Source organism: Halichoerus grypus, chromosome 10, assembly GCF_964656455.1.
Source record: "Halichoerus grypus chromosome 10, mHalGry1.hap1.1, whole genome shotgun sequence".
NCBI lineage: Eukaryota > Metazoa > Chordata > Mammalia > Carnivora > Phocidae > Halichoerus > Halichoerus grypus.
Genome location: NC_135721.1, coordinates 101,544,738 through 101,566,524, shown reverse-complemented (window position 1 = coordinate 101,566,524; position 21,787 = coordinate 101,544,738). Strand labels below are relative to the sequence as shown.

The 21,787-nt window shown below is 39.8% G+C and overlaps 2 long non-coding RNA genes across 4 annotated transcripts in view; one reads left to right on the top strand and one right to left on the bottom strand.

Annotated features, from left to right (window-relative positions):
* LOC118534580 (uncharacterized) overlaps positions 1-21,787 on the top strand; it is a 569,730-nt gene that overhangs the window by 519,397 nt on the left and 28,546 nt on the right. The gene's annotated exons all lie outside the window — the stretch shown is intronic.
* The window catches only part of LOC118534579 (uncharacterized), a 182,584-nt gene continuing 165,224 nt past the window's right edge, over positions 4,428-21,787 (bottom strand). For 2 of the 3 annotated variants that reach the window (XR_004916766.2, XR_004916768.2), the window contains 3 exons: positions 18,069-18,234; positions 17,298-17,367; positions 14,371-14,539 (listed from right to left, as the gene is read on the bottom strand). This is a non-coding gene — a long non-coding RNA (uncharacterized LOC118534579). Of the gene's footprint in view, positions 7,956-14,370; positions 14,540-17,297; positions 17,368-18,068; positions 18,235-21,787 lie in introns of those variants that run through there. The other variant, XR_004916770.2, reaches the window with a different exon arrangement.

Sequence of the window (21,787 nt, the reverse complement as noted above, 5' to 3'; positions counted from 1 at the left end):
ATAATAAAAAAAATACTTTATTCCTCTTTGTTGTTGGGTAGCATTCCATTGTATGAACATGCTACAGTTTGTTTGCCTCTTCACCAGTTAATAGACATTTGTATTGTTTCTAGTTTTTGGCTATTATGGATGAAGCTGCTGTGAACATTCATGTACAGGTTAGAAGAATGAAAAAGCAAACCATAGTTAAAGAAAAATTAATCGCAGAGCATCTGAAGAAGCACTTGTATCCAGAATACATAGAAGACCTTCAAAATTCATTAATAGAGAAAAAGAAAAAGAAAACCCAATAAAGAGGGGAACAGATTTGAACAGACATTTCACAAGATAAAGGGATAACAAATAAGCACATGAGAAGAGACTCGTTGGCCACTTAGGAAAATTAAAATCAAAATGAATTATCACAACATACCTTTTATAAAGTTGTTAGAAAAATTTTTTAAAAAGTTAAACATACATCTACCATATGATTTAGCTATTCTACTCCTAGGTGTTTGTTCAAACTGAACTTTGATTTCTGATTATTTGAACGTTTCTTTGACTGGAATATAAATGTAAACGCCTTAAACTTAGAGACACTGTTTTTCAAATCTTGGTTTATCTTATCTTTTTATTTAATGTGGATATTTCTAACATCAAGTATTATATCTAGAATCTGATAGCTGTTCAGTAAAAGCAATCTTGTAAGTGAAAGGTGAGCAATAGAAAATATTCCTGAATTTGTTACTAGAGGAGAGGATAAACAAGACAAAGCAGAAAAACAACAATAAGGATTCATTATTCCCATAATTCTGTGAGTTGACTGGGTTTTCTGTTATGCTCACCTGAGTTCATTTGAGCTGCTGCATTCAGCTGGCAAGTTGGCCAATGGTGGCACTCAGCTGGGAAGATTGGAATATCCTGGGATATCTGGGCCTCTCTCTCCACATAGCCTCTCACCTGGGCTTCTTCCTGGTGGGCTTCTCCACATCATGGTAGTCCCAGGACAGCATTGCAAGAGGACAGTCCAAGTGCTCAAGAACTTGGCAAGATTCTGCTTGTATCGTATTTGCTAATTCTATAAAAATGCTGTGTAACAAGCCACCTCAAAATTCAGTGACTTTTGCTCAAATGGTAATTTTGGTCTGAGCCACTTTCTTCCCCATCATCCCTCTTGTTTTAGCTATCTTCTCCTTATCTTCAGGGTCCCAGTGTAGAAGAAACTTATTCCATGAAAAGATTTTCTGGCTCTCAGATTTGGATAGCAAACCCTCTTATGTATTTCAGTGTCATGGTGCATTTGCCTAATTTTGTTTATCAATTATAATCACATAATTAATTTTCTTTCTCTCACACCTAACTTTAAACGCCCAGAGATCAGGAAGAATGTCTGCTTGGTTAGTTTGGGAGGCCCAGTATCTAGCACAGTGCTGGAACATTTTGGAACTCTTGATGATATTTCATTGAAACAATTCCATTTAGGGTATCAACATTTCACTGTGTGAGCTTATTCATATTTCATGATACCTTTGCTCTTACCTGAGGTTAAAGCCAGGTGGATAACTGCTAACAGAGAGCAGAGCTATTTGAACTAAAAACAAAAACAAACTAACAACAACAAAAAACAAGTAATGCACTTGAATAATTCCATAGTGTATGCCTTATACTTTCACATGGGCTGGAAAAGAGAGCTATCAGTGACACTGTAAATAAGATAGCAAGCTGGCTGCATTGGAGGTGTTCATATCACGACTGTGAGAGGTACATTTTGAGCAATGAGTTTCGTGGAGACAAGAGTTCATTTAATTTCTGTCAAAAGATGGTAAGATGAGAATACTAGTATGCCTAGGAAAGAGATGGTGACACCTTTCGAGAAACAGCAATAGATTAAAACATCCCATATTCCATATGTGGTTGAGACAATCTTCTCTTTAGGAAGTTAACTTTTCACCGGAACTTGCATTGTTATATGATTACATGATACATCAAAGATCCTGGATGTTTTCTCTGCTCCAATTCTCTGTGTTGAATTTTTTTCTCTTAAGTCCCTTTGGAGCTGTGATCATACCCATTAAACATGCCGTATAACCAATAACCAAAAAACAAAAGCCTTAAATTGCCTATATTTTTCAAAACTGGAGGTGTTACAAAGAAAGACTGAAAGCTGTCCCAGATTAAGATCTGAAGAGAAATAAAACAAAAACTGTGCATGAAGACTAACTAGCTCCTGTACAAAAAAATAAAAATGTTTCATGAAGGGTATTACTAGGAGAATTAATGAAATTGGATAAGGACTGTAGATTATAATGAAGTATTACATCTAAAGTTAAATATCTTGATTTTGATAACCATTCAGCAATTATATTAGAAATCATCCTTGATTTGAGGAGATACATATTCAAGTACTAGGGAATAAAGGAGCATGTGTCATAGTTTAGGAAAAAAAATAGGATGATACAATAAATGTAACAAAATATTAAATATTGATGAATTTGGGTAGAGAGTACATAAAAGTTCTTTGTATTATTCTTGTAAATTTTCTGTAAATTTAAAATTATTACAAAATTTTTAAAGAGTTAAAAAATAATCAAAGTATAGGATTTGTTAACAGGTCTCACAGGGCCCCTTCTAGTGGGCCTCCTGAATTTAGAAATCTCTGGACTACAAGGGGGCACTAAGCCCTATGTTCTAACACAACTCCAAATTCCAGGGGACTCATGAACAACTTGAACAATCACATGCCTGCTCCACTACTGGGATAGGTTGTTTATTCTCAATAAGGGGAAGCATGGCAGGAGAGTTGCTGTGGATCACAGAGTTTATGCTGGAACCAGAGAGAATAGATCCAGAAAAGCAGTGGTTCCAGAGTTTCTGTATGATGGGTGCTTAGGGGCCACAGTCCGGCTGGGCAGGCAATAGTGGGCTGATGTTGAGCTGTGACCACATGCACTGTTTTTACTTACAGTGGCTATTTAGGAGTACCTTAGGAGGCAATGAGATAATACAGAGGATAAAGCCCCTGAAGACCACTTCTTAGTGCTGCCACTGGTTCATACATCAGACTGGATGTTATTTCCTTTGCTCAGATATTGCTGCAAGGCCCAGAACAAAGAGCAGGTGCAGCATCATGTTCAGAGTAAGGAACAAGCTGAGACTGTCTGAAATAGAGTCAGCATCTCAGAAGCAATTTCATAAAATGAAATCAATAGAACAAAACATTGCTCCTAAATGAACAATAAAATGTCAAATAAGTTTAGCTCTCATTTTTTATATATGCAAATGCCCTCCTATCACACAGGACTCTAAAAGCCACATGCAAATCTATTAGTGAGTAATTCACTTTTTTTGTGAAACTAATCTGAAAAATTCTTTAGCTCTCAACCCTATTTACTTTAGGGTCTTTCAGAAAATAAACATTTTCTTTTATAGCACTTGGCCTATAATTTTAGGGATGCATTATATATTAACATAAAAAAGTTCTATGTTTCCTTTATGTATCATTCATTTTGTTTTTCTTTCAGATGGATGATTTATTTATTCATTCAATATTTACTCAATACCTACTATAGTAGATATATCAGGGCCATATCCCTTTAGCCTTCCTGGAGATTATCTACAGATTCATTAAACAGTTCCCACTCAAACATCTGGGACCCCCTGCCTAAAGGCTTTCTCTTGCTGTTGGCAGAGGGTGAGGGATAGACCAGAAGTGCTGAGGAATCAATGTTCCCTGTAAGAAACGCGAATCAGTGAGAGCTGGAAACTAGTAAATACCCCACCTTCCCTTCACCCTTGGTGAAATAATTCTGAGGAGGTTCCCACACAGTCTCTCGGAAGGTTCTCAGGGGCTTAAGCTCCAGTCGCACCCAGTGGTAACCCACTCGATGACTCTGTCTTTACTGGCTGCCTTCCTTTTGCTCTCTCTTTCCCAACCCCTCACCTGTGTTTCATGGGAAACAGCCAAAGAAATCACATGAACTGAAGTTCTTGTTTCTGTGTCTTCAAACCAAGATACCTGCTCTGCCTGAGGCAGAGGTCTACCTGCTGGGTAGTTGGTGGTTAACAAGGCAGAAAAAATGTCTCCTCTCATGAAGCTTACCTTCTAGTGGAAGCAGCAGAGATGAACCAAGTAAAAGTCAGAAACAGGATATATCAGGAGTTTATAAATATGTAAAACAGGATAATGAGACAGAACATGGTTATGCAGAGTCTGTTGGAAAAAAATACTTGAGCAAAACTAGAAAATGGAGAAGGGGTGAGCTTGGCAAAGCAGATCAGGTAGAAGACCTAGCAAGAGCAAAATCCTGTGGCAGAAAGAGGTGGAGCAAACCAGGGAGCAGAAGAAAGGTTAGTTTGGCTGGACAGTAGAAAGCAAAAAAGAAACCGTGTGAGCTTAGACACAGAAACACTAGAAGCACCAATGCATACCAAAAATTTTATCTTTATTATTTGTATTTACATTTTGGTTGGTTTGCATGTTTCTATACACGGTTAGTACAATATTGACTCATTGTGGAATATATATTCATTCATTCAACAAACATTTACTAAACATTTACAAGGCACAGGCACTATTTTAGAAATACCAAAAAGAGAACCAAGCAAAGTGGAATCACTGTTTTCATGAGGCTGACATTCTAGAGCATAGGAAGATATAAAAATCTTCCCCTTTTATTTTAAGTGCCTGTTGTTAACCAGGATTCTTTAAATCACCTTTTCCTATACCAGTGAAATTTTGGCTCAATTTCATAATTTTTCTAGTAAGTTTCAGTTATTACAACTGAATATAATCCTGTTTAATACTTCAAATTCATAACCTATCTAAAGTTCTCTCCTTCCCCCAACTCTTCTAGATTCTAATTTTTTCCAGGGGAAAAAGAAAATTGCAAGTATCTTTATTGACTGGATACAATAATTATGATCATTGCTGTCGGTAGATCTGTTTTGGTCTGGTAAATTGTCTTCCTGTAGGTATCTGTGGCTTTCCTCAAGTGATGCTCACCTTTTCCCTGGCCCTTCTATGGAAGGCTCTTGGAGAGAGGCAGTTGAGTCTTCTTTTGGCCCAGTCAGTGGTCCAGGCTCCCAAAACTTTTTTCATGTTAGGGATCCCAGTACTTGACTAGGAGCCCCGCAACTCCTGGATTCTCTTAACCTCCATTATCCTACACATGGAGTCACTGGAACTGTTAAAGCCTTTGTCCTCACTCTCCAAAGTTTACAGATAACAACACAATTATATAATGCTTTCAGGCCTGCTCTATGGAAATTACTGGACTATATGAAGACAGAAATTACTAGACCATATGAAGACACTAGACCCGATATTCAGACATAACTCCCAACTCCAGGGAACCTGTGTCAAAAACTTCCAAGAGCTATGATGACATGCTCTACTCTAATGCAGAAAGTTTCTGCAGATTCTAAACCTTGGCAAATATCCATCCTCAAATGATATCAGCCTCCTTTTCATATAGCAGCCCAAGATATCACAAGTCATCTCCTCTTGGAGAATTGCAGAATTTGGCCTTGGCCCTTCAGGATATAACACCTCTTCTCTTAGCCATGGTAGAAGAACTGTAGCTAATGCTGCAAGTGCCCCAGTCTCATCCCCACACACTCACTACAGATAGCATTCTACTGCATGCAACTAAGACTCTCAGTTGAGGGTTTTCAGCCACATGCAGAATGGAACAGAAATGCTGAGGGGTTGACATTGCTGAGGAATGAGGGATTGGAGTTGGTATACTAATTCCCTAGGTTCCACATCCTCCTGATGGGAAAACTCTGAGATGTGTTCTACACTGTCCTAGTATTCCCCAGCAGGACAGAGATTCAGTTGTTTTTGGTAACCACCTGCTCCATTATATACTCTTTATTGTATTTCCTTCCCTACCTCACTCCCTCACTCCCCTATTAGGATTTCCTGCAATCACATCCCAAATAAATCCCTTACTTTCAAAATCTGCTTCAGGGAGAACCCAAACCAAGATGAGCAGGAAAATACTTCTATCAAGAACCCAGTCCTCCTCAAAAAACCCAACAGGGGGTACTACATTTTCTTTGTCCTTCTCAGCTTTGGGAATTATCTATAATTATGGTTCATCAGGAAAAACTCCACTCAATACTAAAAATGCTAATTTATATTCACATTTACATTTATATTTATATACTTATGTAAATATACAAATATCTAGCACATATCTGGACACTGAAGTCAGAATAAAATATCTTATAGCTCTTCAATCTCAGGGGTCTTACAAATATTTTCCAGCAGTTTTTCTGCATCATACTGTCCTCATCTGTAACATAGCACTTGGACTTCATCATGCTTAGTGCCTTTTCCAATGGAAATTTCTTCAGCAGAACATCGTAGTGTCCCTTTTCTGTAACATTCCTCCAAAGTTCAGTGAATGGAAGAACCGGGTTGGAAAGGGAGCTAGATGTCTCCCTTCCAGCTTTAGTGACTCAGGAAAACCAACCATATGGACCAGTGGGCAGATGGTCTTTGAAGCATTTCTGATGCCAAGAATGACTAGGCAAATGTTCTCTGTGCTTCAACTTTTCCTGTAGGATACAATTTTAATCTTTGACTTCATAAGATAAGTTAATGTATCAGTGATAGTCATGGCACCAATTTAAAGACTTAGTTTAAGGAATTTATTAGGAAACAGACATATACTAGGATCTTAATTTACAGTACTCTTTTGTCCCATCAGGACACCAATAGCAATGACTGAGCTGTATTGATGACTGGGAACTGGTATCCTACACATATTCTCAACCTTGAAAGGAAATTCAGAAAAGTATCAGTGCCAGTTTTACCTTCACCTGAAAAGACAAAGCCAAAAACACTCTTGATTTAATTGGAGAAGCCCCAAGATGGAGGGCATCTGCTCATCTCAAGATCAAGGATTCTTGCTTTATTCTGCATCTTCAGCTTCATTCTCACAAATTGATTACTTTTTTCCTGCCTGTGGAGACAGCCTTGGCACATGATCAGAGTTTCTGACTCTCAAAGCTGTTCATATTCATAGTGATTTTTATAGCCAATCTCACAGACACTGGGAATTATCCATAGGAATCTCACCTGCCCCTGGTACAATGCAGATTACCAGAGCAGTGCCTCATTAGCCAAAATCCTTATTTTCAGAATCATAGCCCACAATCCTGCCATCTTGTACTGATTGGATTTCATATTTAATAATTTTTCTAATGGAAATTTCCAATATTTATCTACTTCATAGCAAATGACTTTGCTTTGGGACTAGGGAAGCAATAAAACAACCATGATTTTGCTAAGGAAATAGAAAAATGAGAGATGAGAGCAACTCTTTCAACTAGATGATGTGGCAGTTATATTTCCTTTTGGTTTTTGAGTGGCTCATTTTCTCTGGCCTAGATAGAAGCAAGCTAGGATCAAAACATCTCACATCCTAGACGCTTGAGTCAGAAGAAAATATCTTGTAGATCTTCCACCCCAAGGGTTTCAAAAGTATAGATTCCAGTTCCCAGAAATAGTGAAACTTGAAGTTTTGATGAGGAAATAGACACATAGGCAAACAAAAACCCCAGACTCAATTATTAATCAGATGGGAAAAATATTTAGGGAAGCAGTAGGGAAAAGGAAAATAGGATATTATTCCTCAGTCTTTCTTATAGTGGTTCTGACATAAAGATTCTCCCACTGGCTATGATCTGTACCTTTCAGCCTACTTGTGACATTAGAGCTAGAGTTCCTCATTCAAGGTCTCATCAATCAAGACTTTCCATAGTCATAGTTTACCCTGCCATTGGCACCAGGATCTTGTTTCTACTCCTCAAAGAATTCAAGTTCCCGATTAAAAAATAAGAGGTACAAGTTTACTAGATGTTTTGCAAAAGACTTCATGTTGTTCAGGTAGTGTTGATCCATCAGCATCAAAGTCCAGTCTCCCTGCTCTAAGTTGATCACACAGGTTTCCTCCTGGCAGCAGCTCCTGAAGTAGGAAAGATTAGGGTTCAGAGAACATGCAGGAGGAGCCCTGTTTCTAAAATTGTCATCCTGGCTGTGTCTTTCTCAAGACCTAGCCTGGGCAAACAGTATCTTTGAGCACATATATGGCTCTAGGCTGGACATACCAGGATGTGACAGTGGAATACAGTTAGTTTTCACTGACCTTGAGGTTGTTTTTCCCCCAGAAAAAAAAAACAAAAAACAAAAAAAACCTATTTCCTTATTCTGAGCAACCCAAACAAATTGGCCAGTTAGGATCATATCAGAAAGAAAACCGAATCCTTCCTATGAGTTTTGGCAACCCACTATTGTCTTGGCCCTGGGTTGTACTTGAACACCCCACCTGGGACCATTAATGGTACCCCTCAGCTTGGAGAAGGCCACCTCAGGGGCTGGACTATGACCCCTCCAGAAGCACAGCAAAGCCCCAGGTCACTGTCTTACAACACTGCTGTGCATGGAGAGATGGGGAAACTGGAAGCAGAGGACACTCTAATAGGGCTGCTTAGGTGGAGGTGGTGGGCTCATTACCAAGAATGCGTCACCTACAGCAAATAACTTCAGTCATCAAACAGTAGAGCTGAGTGGAGAGCAATGCAGTGTGGACCAATAGCATGAAACAAAAGAGCCATAAAGCCCAGAGAAATAGACCCCTGTGTTGACCCCCAACAGAGAAGGCAGCTGGTAAACCACTACTTCAGCAATTTTGGTGAATGCTGCTGTTAGTGGTATTCCACTTACCTCTCTGTCTGGCCTTTGTTAAAGAATAAACCCTGTCCAGTTCCTAGAGGAACTGGAAATTCCAGAGCAGAATCAGGGCAGTCAAGAAACTGCCTAAACTCCTGTTTTAAACAGATTCTACCAGTGAGAAGGAGCTCCATGGGAAACTCTCTGAAAGTGCCTCAGGTTTACTAATGGTTTATATTAGAGAAAACCCCTTGTAGATGCCCCAAACTTTCATCCCATTGGAACACTTGAGTTAGGTTTGGTGAAAGCTCAGGAGAAAAAAAAAAAGAAAGAGAGAAAAGAAAGCAATTCTTCCGGTGGGATAATTCTTTTTGTTTGCTAAGTATACTAATGGAAAGCATAGGGTTGACACTTGCCTTAGTTAAAGGAATAAATTATGCTCAAGTGCTTCAAAAGCCTTTATTGTGGCATGTTAATTGTTATTCATTCTTATCTGTTTTTCTTAAGAAATCACCTTTAAATCAATACTTCAGTGTCCTAAGTTTATTTTATTTTATATGCTTGAAAAACTTCATTAAACTGTCTTTCTAGAGAAACCTGTCCATAAGTCAGATGCTAGTCTGCCAGGTAAAACTGAATTTTGTTATAGATACATGACACAGAGGGACACTGGCTATATTAGGCTCCACCTCCCTGCATACTAACCAGAATGCACAAGTCTTGACAAGTATAAAATTCACCAAAGAGTGGGCCACTGCCCCCTTTCTTACCAGCAATTTAAGGTGAGGCCCACTCCCCACTTTTCTGTGTTCTGACAGGAAAAATAAAAAATTACCTTCAAACATCTCTGGGTGAGGTGCCTCAGTGTTTCAGGATTAGAGAGTTATAGAAAATAAGAATCAAGTTCATTAAATATTTCCTCCGGCATATGAAGTCTACTATCAATATGTCCTAAAGCAAAGAAGCAGTATTTGAGGTTATATGGAATGTAAATACTAACCTCCAGGCGAAGGAACTTTACTGCATGCGCAGGCTCTAAAGGGGCTCGAAATGAGCAGGTGTTATTGCTTGGATCGCCTGTGCAAGATTGCAACTAATAACTATGATTACGTTAAAAAAACCCTTGTCGGAAAATGAAAGGAATGCATGCCCCCATGACTTGACATTATTGCATTCTACTCTCTGCTCCCAGGAGCTGCTTCTTTTGTAAGGTCTGTTGGTAGGAAAATCTATACTTCTCTATTGAGGCCCACGTTTTACTAAATGAATACATTTTCTTTGATAAAATACTTATGTTGTTTCCCAGATAGACACCGTCATTTTTTTTAAGTGAGTAAACAGTCTGCAACCTTTCTCACTGCCTCGATCTTTTATTCTAGTCACCCCTTCAAAATAAATGTCCAAAGTTGCGAACTACAAGGGCAGCCTTTTCCCCGATGCTAAGGAGCGTGTCTTTTTCATTTTTAGCTGGCGCTCTGAGATTGTAGGACAGCTCACAAAAATATCCACAGAAGTTACAGATCCAGAGACTTCTGTTTCTCTACCTATAAAATGAAGATGGGCTAAAGTCGAATTAATTTTAAGATCACTTCCAAATCTAATACTTTAAAAATGACCTTTGGGAAAACAGAGAGCTCCTCTGTCCTCCAATCCATCATGCATTTTCTTGGGAATGTAACGTAAGGCAGATAAAGAATTCTTTGAAAGAATTTGGTTCCCTCAGTTTGTTTTTCAGAGTTCATCATCTCTCATGGTTTGTCTCCCTCTTTGATTTCCCCCCTTTCATTCTTCCCCTCCTGCTATCTTCTTCTTTTTTTTAACATATATTGCATTATTTGTTTCAGAGGTACAGATCTGTGATTCAACAGTCTTGCACAATTCACACCACTCACCATAGCACATACCCTCCCCAATGTCTATCACCCAGCCACCCCATCCCTCCCACCCCCCACCACTCCAGCAACTCTCAGTTTGTTTCCTGAGATTAAGAATTCCTCGTATCAGTGAGGTCATATGATACATGTCTTTCTCTGATTGACTTATTTCTTTCTTTTTTTTTTTTTTAAAGATTTTATTTATTTATTTGAGAGAGAGAGAATGAGAGAGAACACATGAGAGGGGGGAGGGTCAGAGGGAGAAGCAGACTCCCTGCCGAGCAGGGAGCCCGATGCGGGACTCGATCCAGGGACTCCAGGATCATGACCTGAGCCGAAGGCAGTCGCTTAACCAACTGAGCCACCCAGGCGCCCTCTGATTGACTTATTTCACTCAGCATAACACCCTCCAGTTCCATCCATGTCGTTGCAAATGGCAAGATCTCATTCCTTTTGATGGCTGCATAGTATTCCATTGTATATATATACCACATCTTCTTTATCCATTCATCTGTCGATGGACATCTTGGCTCTTTCCATAGTTTGGCTATTATGGACATTGCTGCTATAAACATTGGGGTGCATGTACCCCTTCAGATCCCTACATTTGTATCTTTGGGGTAAATAGGGTCTAGAGGGGAGGGGGGTGGGAGGATGGGTTAGCCTCGTGATGGGTATTAAAGAGGGCATAAAAAAAAAAAGAATAAAGCCAGCTTTATTCTAAATAAGTACTAAGAGACTAATAATAAAGACTAAGAGGATGAGGGAAATCAACCTACCTGAGGTGGAATTATGTAGAATTGGATAAGGGTGGATTCTGATACAGGAAGAGAGTGGGTGGGTTTATTTTGGTTAAGGTGGGTACTGTCCAGTCAGAAATAAAGTTAGTTCCTTAATGACTGAAAAAAAAAAAAAGAAAAAAAGAAAGAAAGAAAGAATTTGGTTCCAAAACCTTACTCAGAAACCCTGCCTGATGACGTTATCAAGGAGATTGCCCTGTAGGGAAGGAAAAATTCTTCCTCTACTCATCAAGGCCTTCCAGATGGACTAAAAACTAAATTGACATAAGACAGATTAACAGGAGAAAAAAAGCCAAAGTTTTATTATGTGCACACAGAGGCCCGCTAATGAAATTGAGACCTGAACAAATGACCAAGGCAGGCAGTTTTTATACAGTTTAGACAAAGAGACAATAAATTTGTGAGGAATTGACATGAGAAAACATGTGTGGGAGTTCTAATTAGTAAAGAATTCTAAGCGGAATTTGGGCTGAGGTAGTAGGCTAGAAAAAAGGACCAAGGTTTGTTTCTATGTCATTCTTGGCTCTAAATTTCCCATCTGGTGATGAGGATGGCTCCTTATCTCCTAGTACAGGGAGGGTACCTTGCATGTGGGAGATTTCTTTCCTGTTTCCAGGGGGACAGAGGAGACTCTGAGTGGTCTTCTTACACAGGCTGTCTCTTAAGTAACTTTAAGTAATCAGTATACCAAAGTGGTGCATTTTGGGGTAGCCAGTCCTTAGCCCCTACAGCCCCTTTTTTGAACTGAGGTTCTCTATGCCTGGTTTTAGGCTAAATGCCTTTTGTTAGTTCATGAGAGAGGGAGATAGAAAACAAATGATACTCTTTAGAAATTTCTATTGGAAATGAAAACACTAAAATGCAGAAAGATTAAGTGAATTTCTCAAGTTCACACAGATAGGGAACGGAAGAGTTGGGGCTTTTGACTACACATCTACCTCCTTTTACCTCCTTCTTAGTGAATCCCTATCTCATGTAGGCACTGTGCATGGTGGCAGGAATCTTAAGAATGTAGACCAGATCCTGCTCAGAATCATGGTATATACAGGTCAAGAGACTTACAATAATAACAACATAAGGGGCAATTGTCATAGAGTGTATCTTACAGGTGTACTGGAATAGGTTACCCCAAGGTGCAGTGTGGTACATTAGGGATTGCCTGTAGGGTCCAGGAAGATTTCTCAAAGAGGGTAATATCTAAGCTGAGTCCTGAAGGAAGAATCGGATTTAAAGAGCTGAAGACAAGGATTCGGGCAGAGAACACACAATCCTAAGCGAACCTGAGGCTGTGGCAAGCCCAGCACAGAAGAGCAATGACAGCAGGTGGCCATAAGTGGGCCACTGTGCACAGGATGAAGGGGCTGGCAAACGACACAGTTGGAGGGGTACACACAGCTCAGACCACGAGTTGCCCTGCTTGCAGATGTACTGAAGGACTTCTCATCCCCTGGAAACAGCCTTCACCTCTGCCCACACCTGCTATCTCTCTATTCGTATCCGTGGCCTCAAGAGGGTGGGCGGCAGCCAGTAAATTCCAGAGATGTTAAGGACAGGTTTTCCAAGCCTGGATGAATGATGAGATGAAAGAAATAAGGAAGAGGAGGGTGTAATTAAGGAAATCATCTGAGCAGACACAGAAAGGTAAGATATCTTTGCTTCACTGACTTAAATTTTCTCACGGAAGTGGGAACTCCCCTGTGGATTAGCTTGGGTGCTGGACGAGAATGGAGAAGGCTAAAGTAGCTAATTTGGGTCATGCTAGGGAGAGCTGAGTAGAGAAATAAAAATACTGAATAACCTTATTAGAATGGGAGCTATGTTCCCATTAGAATGGGAGCTAGTTCATGCCTCTACACCAGGAATTAGCCAACTCCTAATGTTCCCATTAGAATGGGAGCTAGTTCATGCCTCTACACCAGGAATTAGCCAACCCCTGTCCTAGACGATGAAGGTAATAGTACCTGCACTATCTATTCACAGGCTGGTGGGGAAATGAGGAGTGCCATCGTTCAAGGAGAAGTATTTTGGTTGGTTTATTTATATGTTTCTTTAATACAATGATAAACACCAACTAAAGAAACTATATCCTCCACACCTACTGTTAGTCACATTCTAGAAACTGCCCCCACGGTACTTCACTGTACCATGCATAGGAATAATTCCTGGAAAAATCTTTACAAGAGACACATCTTCCCCTTAATTGAAGAACGACTGTGAGTGACAGAATATTTACTCAGCGAAGAAAGTGATACACATTTCTCTAGAAAGTTCTAGCTACAGCACAGACTCTGGTAGCAGAGCAGTGACTGACATCCTACTGGGAGGTTTTTGTGGGGTTCATGCAAATGAAGCAAGGAGCAGTGACTGTGGCAGGCTTCTCATCAACAAAGTGATATGCCAGTAATTAGGTTTCAACTGACTCAGATCCCATTCTAAGCATTAATTGGGGGAAAATATGCAGATTGCTGGTTAATAATAGAACAGTTTTAGTTCCAGAGTCATTTTCTTCCTGTTCATCAATTTGTTTGATTGCTTGTGTGGCAAACACTTGATCTTCCCTGTATGTGTTTAGCTATTTGAGACTTTTTTTTAAACAGCCATTTATTAATTAGAGATATATTTAAAGCACAATGGTAGCTCCTTTATGGCCCATGGGAGATTATTTGAAAATTGGAAGCTTCCAGGGGTGACATGGGGTTTCAGAGAATAGAGTGGGAGTGGGGAGAATAATGTGTCTTCCATCTGTGTGAGGGGGAAGAGGAGGCAAGGCTCAAATTCTTGAAATAAATATGTGTTAACAATTCAAAGCATAATGTACCCATAATGGGTTTTTATCTTCTAACTTTCCAGCACTTTTTCTTCCCAAGAGAGTTCCAACTGGCCTTTCTGCCTACCTGAAATTAAGTGATTTGGTCTACTATGACTCCTAGCTGGATTGGGGTCTATTTTAGTGCCCATCCCTGTGCTAGGAATGTGTATATAGTTGGTGCGTGTCATAAATTCAACTACCTGTGGATGACATGAAGGACAGAAACAGACTGTCAGGGCGCCTGGGTGGCTCAGTCGTTAAGCGTCTGCCTTCGGCTCAGGTCATGGTCCCAGGGTCGGGGGATCGAGCCCCACATCGGGCTCCCTGCTTGGCGGGAAGCCTACTTCTCCATCTCTCACTCCCCCTGCTTGTGTTCTCTCTCTTGCTGTGTCTCTCTCTGTCAAATAAATAAAATCTTTAAAAAAAAAAATGTGTATAAAAAAAAAGAAACAGACTGTCAAAGAGTAGAAGGTGAAATAATAGAGCAAAAGGGAACAGTGGTTCTCAAATTTAAGTATACATCCAAATCGTGGGGAGCCTCAGACAGAGTGCAGCCCCCCTATCTCCCCCAAGTGATTCTGCTTCCCTAGGTCTGGAGTGGGCCAGGAATGCCTGCCTACAAGTTTCAAGAGATTCTAATACTACTGGTCACTGGACCCTTTAAGTAGAACTAGAGAGTACCCAGGTTACAAAAGCATCCGATTTACAAAACTGAAAGTTTTAAACAAAACGCAGTTCTGAAACTCACCTTCCCACAGTGTCTGCAGAGAAGATTAGACGCATAGATTCCTGTTTATAAATACTGATACAAACAAAATTAGGCAGGGGGTTTATGAAGAAACTTGCAGTGAGCCTGGGACCAATCAATGTGACTTTGAAACTGCCTTCTTTGACCATTACTTTGGTTCCCAGGGAAGACCCATTGAGAGATTTAAGAGTTGGTGCTATCAGGCCTGCATCACAAAAGAGTCAAGGACCAGGGCAAGGGGTATTATGAAACCATCTGCATTCCCCAGTATTTTTACAAAAATGACCCCAAGTCAAGCCAACCATTCATCACAAAGAGGGGGCAGCAAAACTTTACCAAAGGTACATCTCAGGGGTTTAAGGAAAAGGGGAGGGAGGAGTCCACTTTGCCTGGAAACAAGAGGATAAAAGGCTAATTCTAGCAGAAGCACCTCTTTGTCGGGAAATAATTTTGATTTTGTAAAGCCTCAGTTGCCATATAAATATGTGTTATGGACCAGGTATTGTATTAAGAATATGACTTCATTTAACCCTAACAATAACCAAATAATGCAAGCATTACTATTATTTCCACTTTACAGAGGAGAAAATTGAGGCTCACAGAGGTAAAAAAAAAAGTTGCCTAAAATAAAAAAACATAGTATGTGACATAACTGGAATTAAAATCATTCTCTTTCCTACCATCTCAGCTACTTACCCACTGGGTTGTAGTCCTTTCTCCCCTCATATGCTCACAGTGATTTTGAGATTCCTTGGCAGCATCTCTTCCCCTTGCCTCATTTTCTATCTTCTAGTGACATAACAATCCTCAAAAAATAGGCTTAAGAGTGATGTGCTCTATTAACAGTATCCTAGGGAAAATGTACGCACTAGCTAAAATTTTCCAGGACCAAGCAATTGCTCCAGGACTGAAAATGGTGCTATAAGAACAGCAAATGCAGGTTTCGGGTGCCTAATATTTCCTGCAAATCTATAGGGGCTACATAACTTTAATATATAACTCTTATTCATATTTCTTGAATATCAATTTTTACTAAAAATCTTGTTTCTACATTTAGAGCAGTATTGTGTCCCTTAGGATATGCTTGACCACAAGTAACATTGAACCTGATCAAAGTGGCTTCAAATGAAAAATCGAGAGGTGGCAAATAAGATGTTTGGAGGTGGGTGGTTCAGGGAAAAATCAGTAGCTCGGCGATGCCATCCAGGACCCAGGTTCTTTCCGTTAATGCTCCTCCAGCCCACTGCCATCACTTCTTTGGCTCTCTCCACATGGTTGCAAGATGGCTGCTGTAGAGCCTCCTTGCCACAGTATGCCAAAAAGGAAGCAACAACTGTGCAGGTCATCTTTTTATCCAGGGGTAGAATCTTTCCTAGATATCCTCTTATATTGGTAGTTTCAGTGGAGAACAGGAAAGAGATAGAGGATAACCAGGATTGGCCCTAATCAATCAAGATCTATTTCCTAGCTTTGGGTGCATAGTTGATTTGGGGAAAAAAAATTGCTTTATGTTAGAAGGGTGAAGGAGAGTATGACTATGGGTAGATGCGCCATCATATTTACCACCATCACTATTCTTCCTAATATCAAGTCCTTTCCATATGGTCCTTGGTTGAGGGCTATAGAGAATATATTAAGTAAGACAGCACTTGCCTTCTGGGATTTCACAATTTAATCCAAATCCAAATGGCACTGCAGAGACCAAACACAGGTGATGATGGAGGAGACCAGAAATCACAATCAAGGGAAAGTTTTCTTTAAAAAAATAAAACTGCATATGTTGTAGAGAGAAAATTCTTTATCCCATCTTCCCAGATTTCATCTTGCAGTAAATGCTAATTCATGAGAAGGCTTTGATTTGTCAGATGAATATCTGATAGCAGAATCAGAATGTGGGCAAGCCACACATTTGCATCTGTTTTAATTTTTGAGAGTTGCTGTACTAAATGAAAGAAGGAATTGTATTCTAGCCCTGAAAATTATTATGAGTGACTCACAATGAATGTTGCATCATTGGATATTAATAATAATGTTTTAAAAGTAGGCCTGCAGGCTGGATCTTTATTGGATTCTCTTCCAGTGCTATTCAAAGTTATTGAGAATGTTGGCTTCAGATAAAAGGACGTATGTGGGTAATTGCTTATGCGCCACATAGATTCTCTGTGATTTGGAGCACTTGAGTTTAGTTCACAACCTACACTTCTATTCCTGGTCTATTCCCAACTGCTTCCCTGGTTGTGGGGCTTTTGATGACCTGCCTAGTTACTTCTGTGCTGCATTATCTTAAGTAGTTTCCAAAACTCATGACTAAGGACAAGTAATTTTTCTAACCTGTCTTTTTTGGCCCCAAATAAAGATTCCATTTCAGACCACTGGGTTCATTTATACTCCTCACCGGCTTTCCTACCTGCATTGCCTGTTAACACAGTTCATTTCGAGCTCTTAGTATGGCACCTGGCCGAGAGTCTGGTTAAGTGCTAAAAAAAAAAAAAAAAAAAAAAAAAAATCGTTATTAGTTTTAGTGTTAAGATCCCCACTACTTTTAAACCTTTTCTCAGATGCTCTAGCAGTCGGTGTGCAGACTCTGAAGCCAGACTTCTTGGAGCCTTATCCTGTCTCCACTACTTCCAGGCACCTTGGACAAGGTCTTTCATCTCTTTGCACTTCATTTTTCCCCTCTGAGAAGTGGAGATAACAAACACACTATCCTCATTTTCATTTTTTAAGTATTACGTAACAGAATAGATCTAAGACACTTAGATTCGATGCATTAGCTTCTTACCAGTTCTACTACTTCTACCACTACCATCAAGGCTACTGCTACTGTAACTAGTACTGTTACTACTAGTACTGTTACTACTAATGATATTTTATATCACTCCTACTTTCATTGGACATACATTTCCATCTTTTCTATCAACCTATATTCCCCCTATAACCTCAAAGTCCTTAAAGGCTGTGTAATAAATTATCCAAACACCCACTGATGTAAGACAAGATTTTTAACATTTTCATGGATTCTGTGGGTCAGGAATTTGGACAGAGTACTGAGAGGATAGCTCATCTCTGCCCAACATGGTGGGAGTCCTAAGCTAAAAAAACGGGAAGCTTGGCTCCATGGGGCATCAGCTGCAGTGCCCAAGGCTAGGGCTAGAATCATCCAGACTTCCTCACTTACATGTCTGGCACAAGGACTGAGAAGACAAACAGTTGAGGGCTGGAACAGCTGGAGCTCTCTGGGCATCTATTTCCAATGTTATAGTCTCCCTACACGTCTCTCCAGTATGGCAGCTTCAGGTAGGCGGGCTTTTCACCTGACAACTTCAGAATTCCAAAGTTTGTGTCTGGAGAGAGAAAGCAAGACAGAAACTATACTGCTTTCTATTACCTTGCTTTAGAAGTCATATAACATCAATTCTGTCAGAGTTGCATGCCTATTAGTTTTCAGGAGAAAAGCATTGATCCCACCTCTTCAAGGAGCAGGGCCAATGTCTCATTGTAAGGAGAGCATGTGACCTAAGTGTGGGCATAGGTGTAGACCTCTTGGAAGCTAAAATCTGCCATACCCAGTCAAACCCAATCTTCAACGAAAAACAACCATTCTTACCTCCCAGGAAGATCCTGTTTCTCTTACATAGTACATTATTTTAGGGAATGGAGCATCTCTCCTTTAATTTTTGGTCTCTTAGCCTGTTCCTTCCTCAAAGACAGGAGAGCCTGCATTTTCTGGAGTGTGTCCCACAGAGCTTGGTCCTGAGTTAAGAACAGTGGTGGAGCTCAATGTTACTTGCTGGTTGTTTGATGGCAAGCTTTTTTCTGCCTAATGGCTCACAGATGCTTACTTTTCTGTTTCATAGTCACATCCTTAGAGTCCTTATTTTCTTCATTAATGGGAATTTAGTACCAGCTCTTTAAGCCTCTAATTTTCCGGAATTACCCTTCTATCATCCATCTGGTATATTCCTCTGACATTTTCATCAAATCATTCCTAACCCCACAAATGGCTCCTTATTGTATGTCATATACAACTCAGATTTCTTAGTCTCCTTGGAAGAAGGGTCATTTACTCACTTGCCCCAGCTACTCATCAGCCTAGATTCTTATTTCCCCATTAAGATTTTCTACAATCACTCCCCTTATCATTATTCACAATACAATGATGCCCCACCTGGTGACCTCTTTTACATTTTCAAGTTTTTTTGTCACTTTCAAACCAGATTCAAAGCTCTTACCCTCCTGAGGAAATCCTTTCATTCATTTGTACATTCACTGACACTAACAACACTAACAGTATACGGACACACATATCTAGTACTTACAAAATCATTTTATGAGATATCTTTAAATTATTGAAATGTTGTGCCATAATTGGGGTAATATTACCTACATATACTCATCCCGTCAAACCTAACCATAGGATTCTTTATTTCTAATGCAACGTTGGTATTTTCATGTTACAAACACCTCATGTTACATCCTATAGCATATATCAAATACATGTACTGCCCAATGGATTTAGTTGCTTGACAGTGTTTGGGTTATGAATGGGCAGTATTAAAGAACAAAAACAAAACAAAACAAAACAAAAACCAAACACTCCAAATCAACTGATATAAACATTTTACCAGAGGAGGAAACCAGAATTTGGTCTAATCATGTCACTAGAGAAAAAAGAACTTCTGTCATGTCTCAGAGAACTTGGATATGTTTTCTCTCCCTCCCTATTCTTTATATTGACCTACTTTGTGTGTGTCTGGCAATGGCTAAAGGTATGCGTTTTCCCCTCATCTGGGGGGAGAAAACTCAGGAAGAAATTCTCGGGAAGAGAGACACAGTGGAGTTTGATGACAGTTGTGTAGAGGTGGTGGCTTGGTGAAACTGTAGGTCTGCCATTGGATTTGGCCATGCCACCTGCCTTGGATCTCTGGAATCAGTCCCTCTTATCATTCTGTGGCTCAGCCCCCAGTTTGATAGTATGCTTTGGAGTAAGGGCCAGTGTGCTTTCACAAAAGTGGGTGTGATGGCTTTGTAATATATCAATGTGGCTAAGTTGAATGACACTTCCCAGAATCCCTTTTCTCTATGTTTCTGGTTAAGATGGACCACCAGAGATATTTTCTTAGATTTAGAGGCTGGAGGTGATACATTAGCCATATGCTTTTGCTTCTGAAAGGTCGGGGAAGATGCTTTTTTCACTCACACACCTTGTCATTAATCTACCAGTTCACCTTGTTGCTGCAGGGCAGCAGCTGTGCCTGCAACTGCTCCACCTTCCCCTGGATCTTCCTTCAGCTTTTTCACTCTTGGGCCAGGTGTGTGTTTAGCTCATGACAACGAGCTCCAGCTTCAGCAGGACACTCACATCACAAAAATGGGAGGCAATAAGGCTGTCATAGTTCCAGTTCTTCCTTGTGGGCTCTCACCTGTCAATTATCTTTCCCACTTTAATTCTAATTTCCTTTCCCAACTGCCTGCCCTGGAGACTTCAAGTTTCAGCATCAGATGTAAAAACAATAGTCTTACAGAGACTGTTTAATGAGCTGCCACATGAGTTGTTACAGGTCAAATCCCTGTAACAAATCCGTATGTATATGGATATATATAATCCTAGTGGTTCTGCTTCTCTGATTAAACCCTGGCTGATAAAGTGGGTTTTACATATTATATTTCATAAAATGGAAAACACATCAGGTTTCAAGAATAATGTATTGTTTCTAAGTGGAGAAAAGAGGATGTAGAGTTTAGGAGTTCTGTTAAAATTTAGGGATCTAGACCTCCAGGGCATATGTTACCCTTTCAAAATATTTCATCTCTATCTGTATGTAGCAAGAAAAGAAAAATCTAAGCTAAGCCAAGCAGTATATTAAACTATGGTGATTCTCTTTACATTTGATCTTCAGGAGAGGAGACTATTTTTCACTGGGATTTTTTTTTTCCCTAAAGAAATTCATTCTTTGCAGCCATTTGCCTTGTATCAGAGCGATGTCTTCCCAAACTGTTCCATTCCTTCTCATTATCAAACTGAATATCAAAGAGGCTCAATCTAAGTATTTATTTATTCAGAACTTGCTTTTGAATTGAAAGTTTTTTCAGTTTAAAAATAATTTTCCTTCACTGCACCCTGAGGAGAGAAATCAATCTCAGCATCTGAGAAAAGCAGAAAAAGTTTTGCTAAGCTTTGGCTGTGAGAGCAGAACTGTGTATGTTGTGGGGACATTTGATTCTGTTGTTCTCCCTATGAAATAGCATTGCAGAAAAACTTAATAATAAATCTACCTGCTTTCCAATTCTATTTACAATTTGCTGTACTATTGAAGGCAATCAGGCGAAGGCAAACTTCTTTGCCAACTTCTCATGACTGGCGGCTGGAAAACCATTCATGGTGGCCTCCTGCTGGAATCTCCTGATATGTGTTAAATTCTTATAGTCTTTGACTCCTGCAAGTTCCAAGTCATCATTTCTTCCTATTGTGTTGACAACCATTAACTATTTCCAACCTGTGTCATGGTAGTGCATTGTATACCCATCCCCCTCCATTAAATATGTTGTTTGAAGTCCATTGGTTATATGGTATGGAATGGTGGATTGGAATCTTTTTTTTTTTTTTTTTTCTTGTTTGTGTTCCTTTTGCTTCTGTTCCTTAGAGCTATAGAGCTAGAAGAACAGCCACTTTGGTGGGAAGGGTGAGAAAATGTCATTACTACTAATCAATCAGGATCCCTCCTGGATCCTCCTGGAATCTTGAATCTGGAAGGATTCCAGAAGGACTACTTTATCCTCCTGCACCCCTCTTGACTGGAAGTATACAATCTAAGATGATGAGGAAAGGGTTATGCTGATATGGAATCAACTAGAAGTCAAATATTGGTGTACCTGAAATCCAAGCAATAAATAACC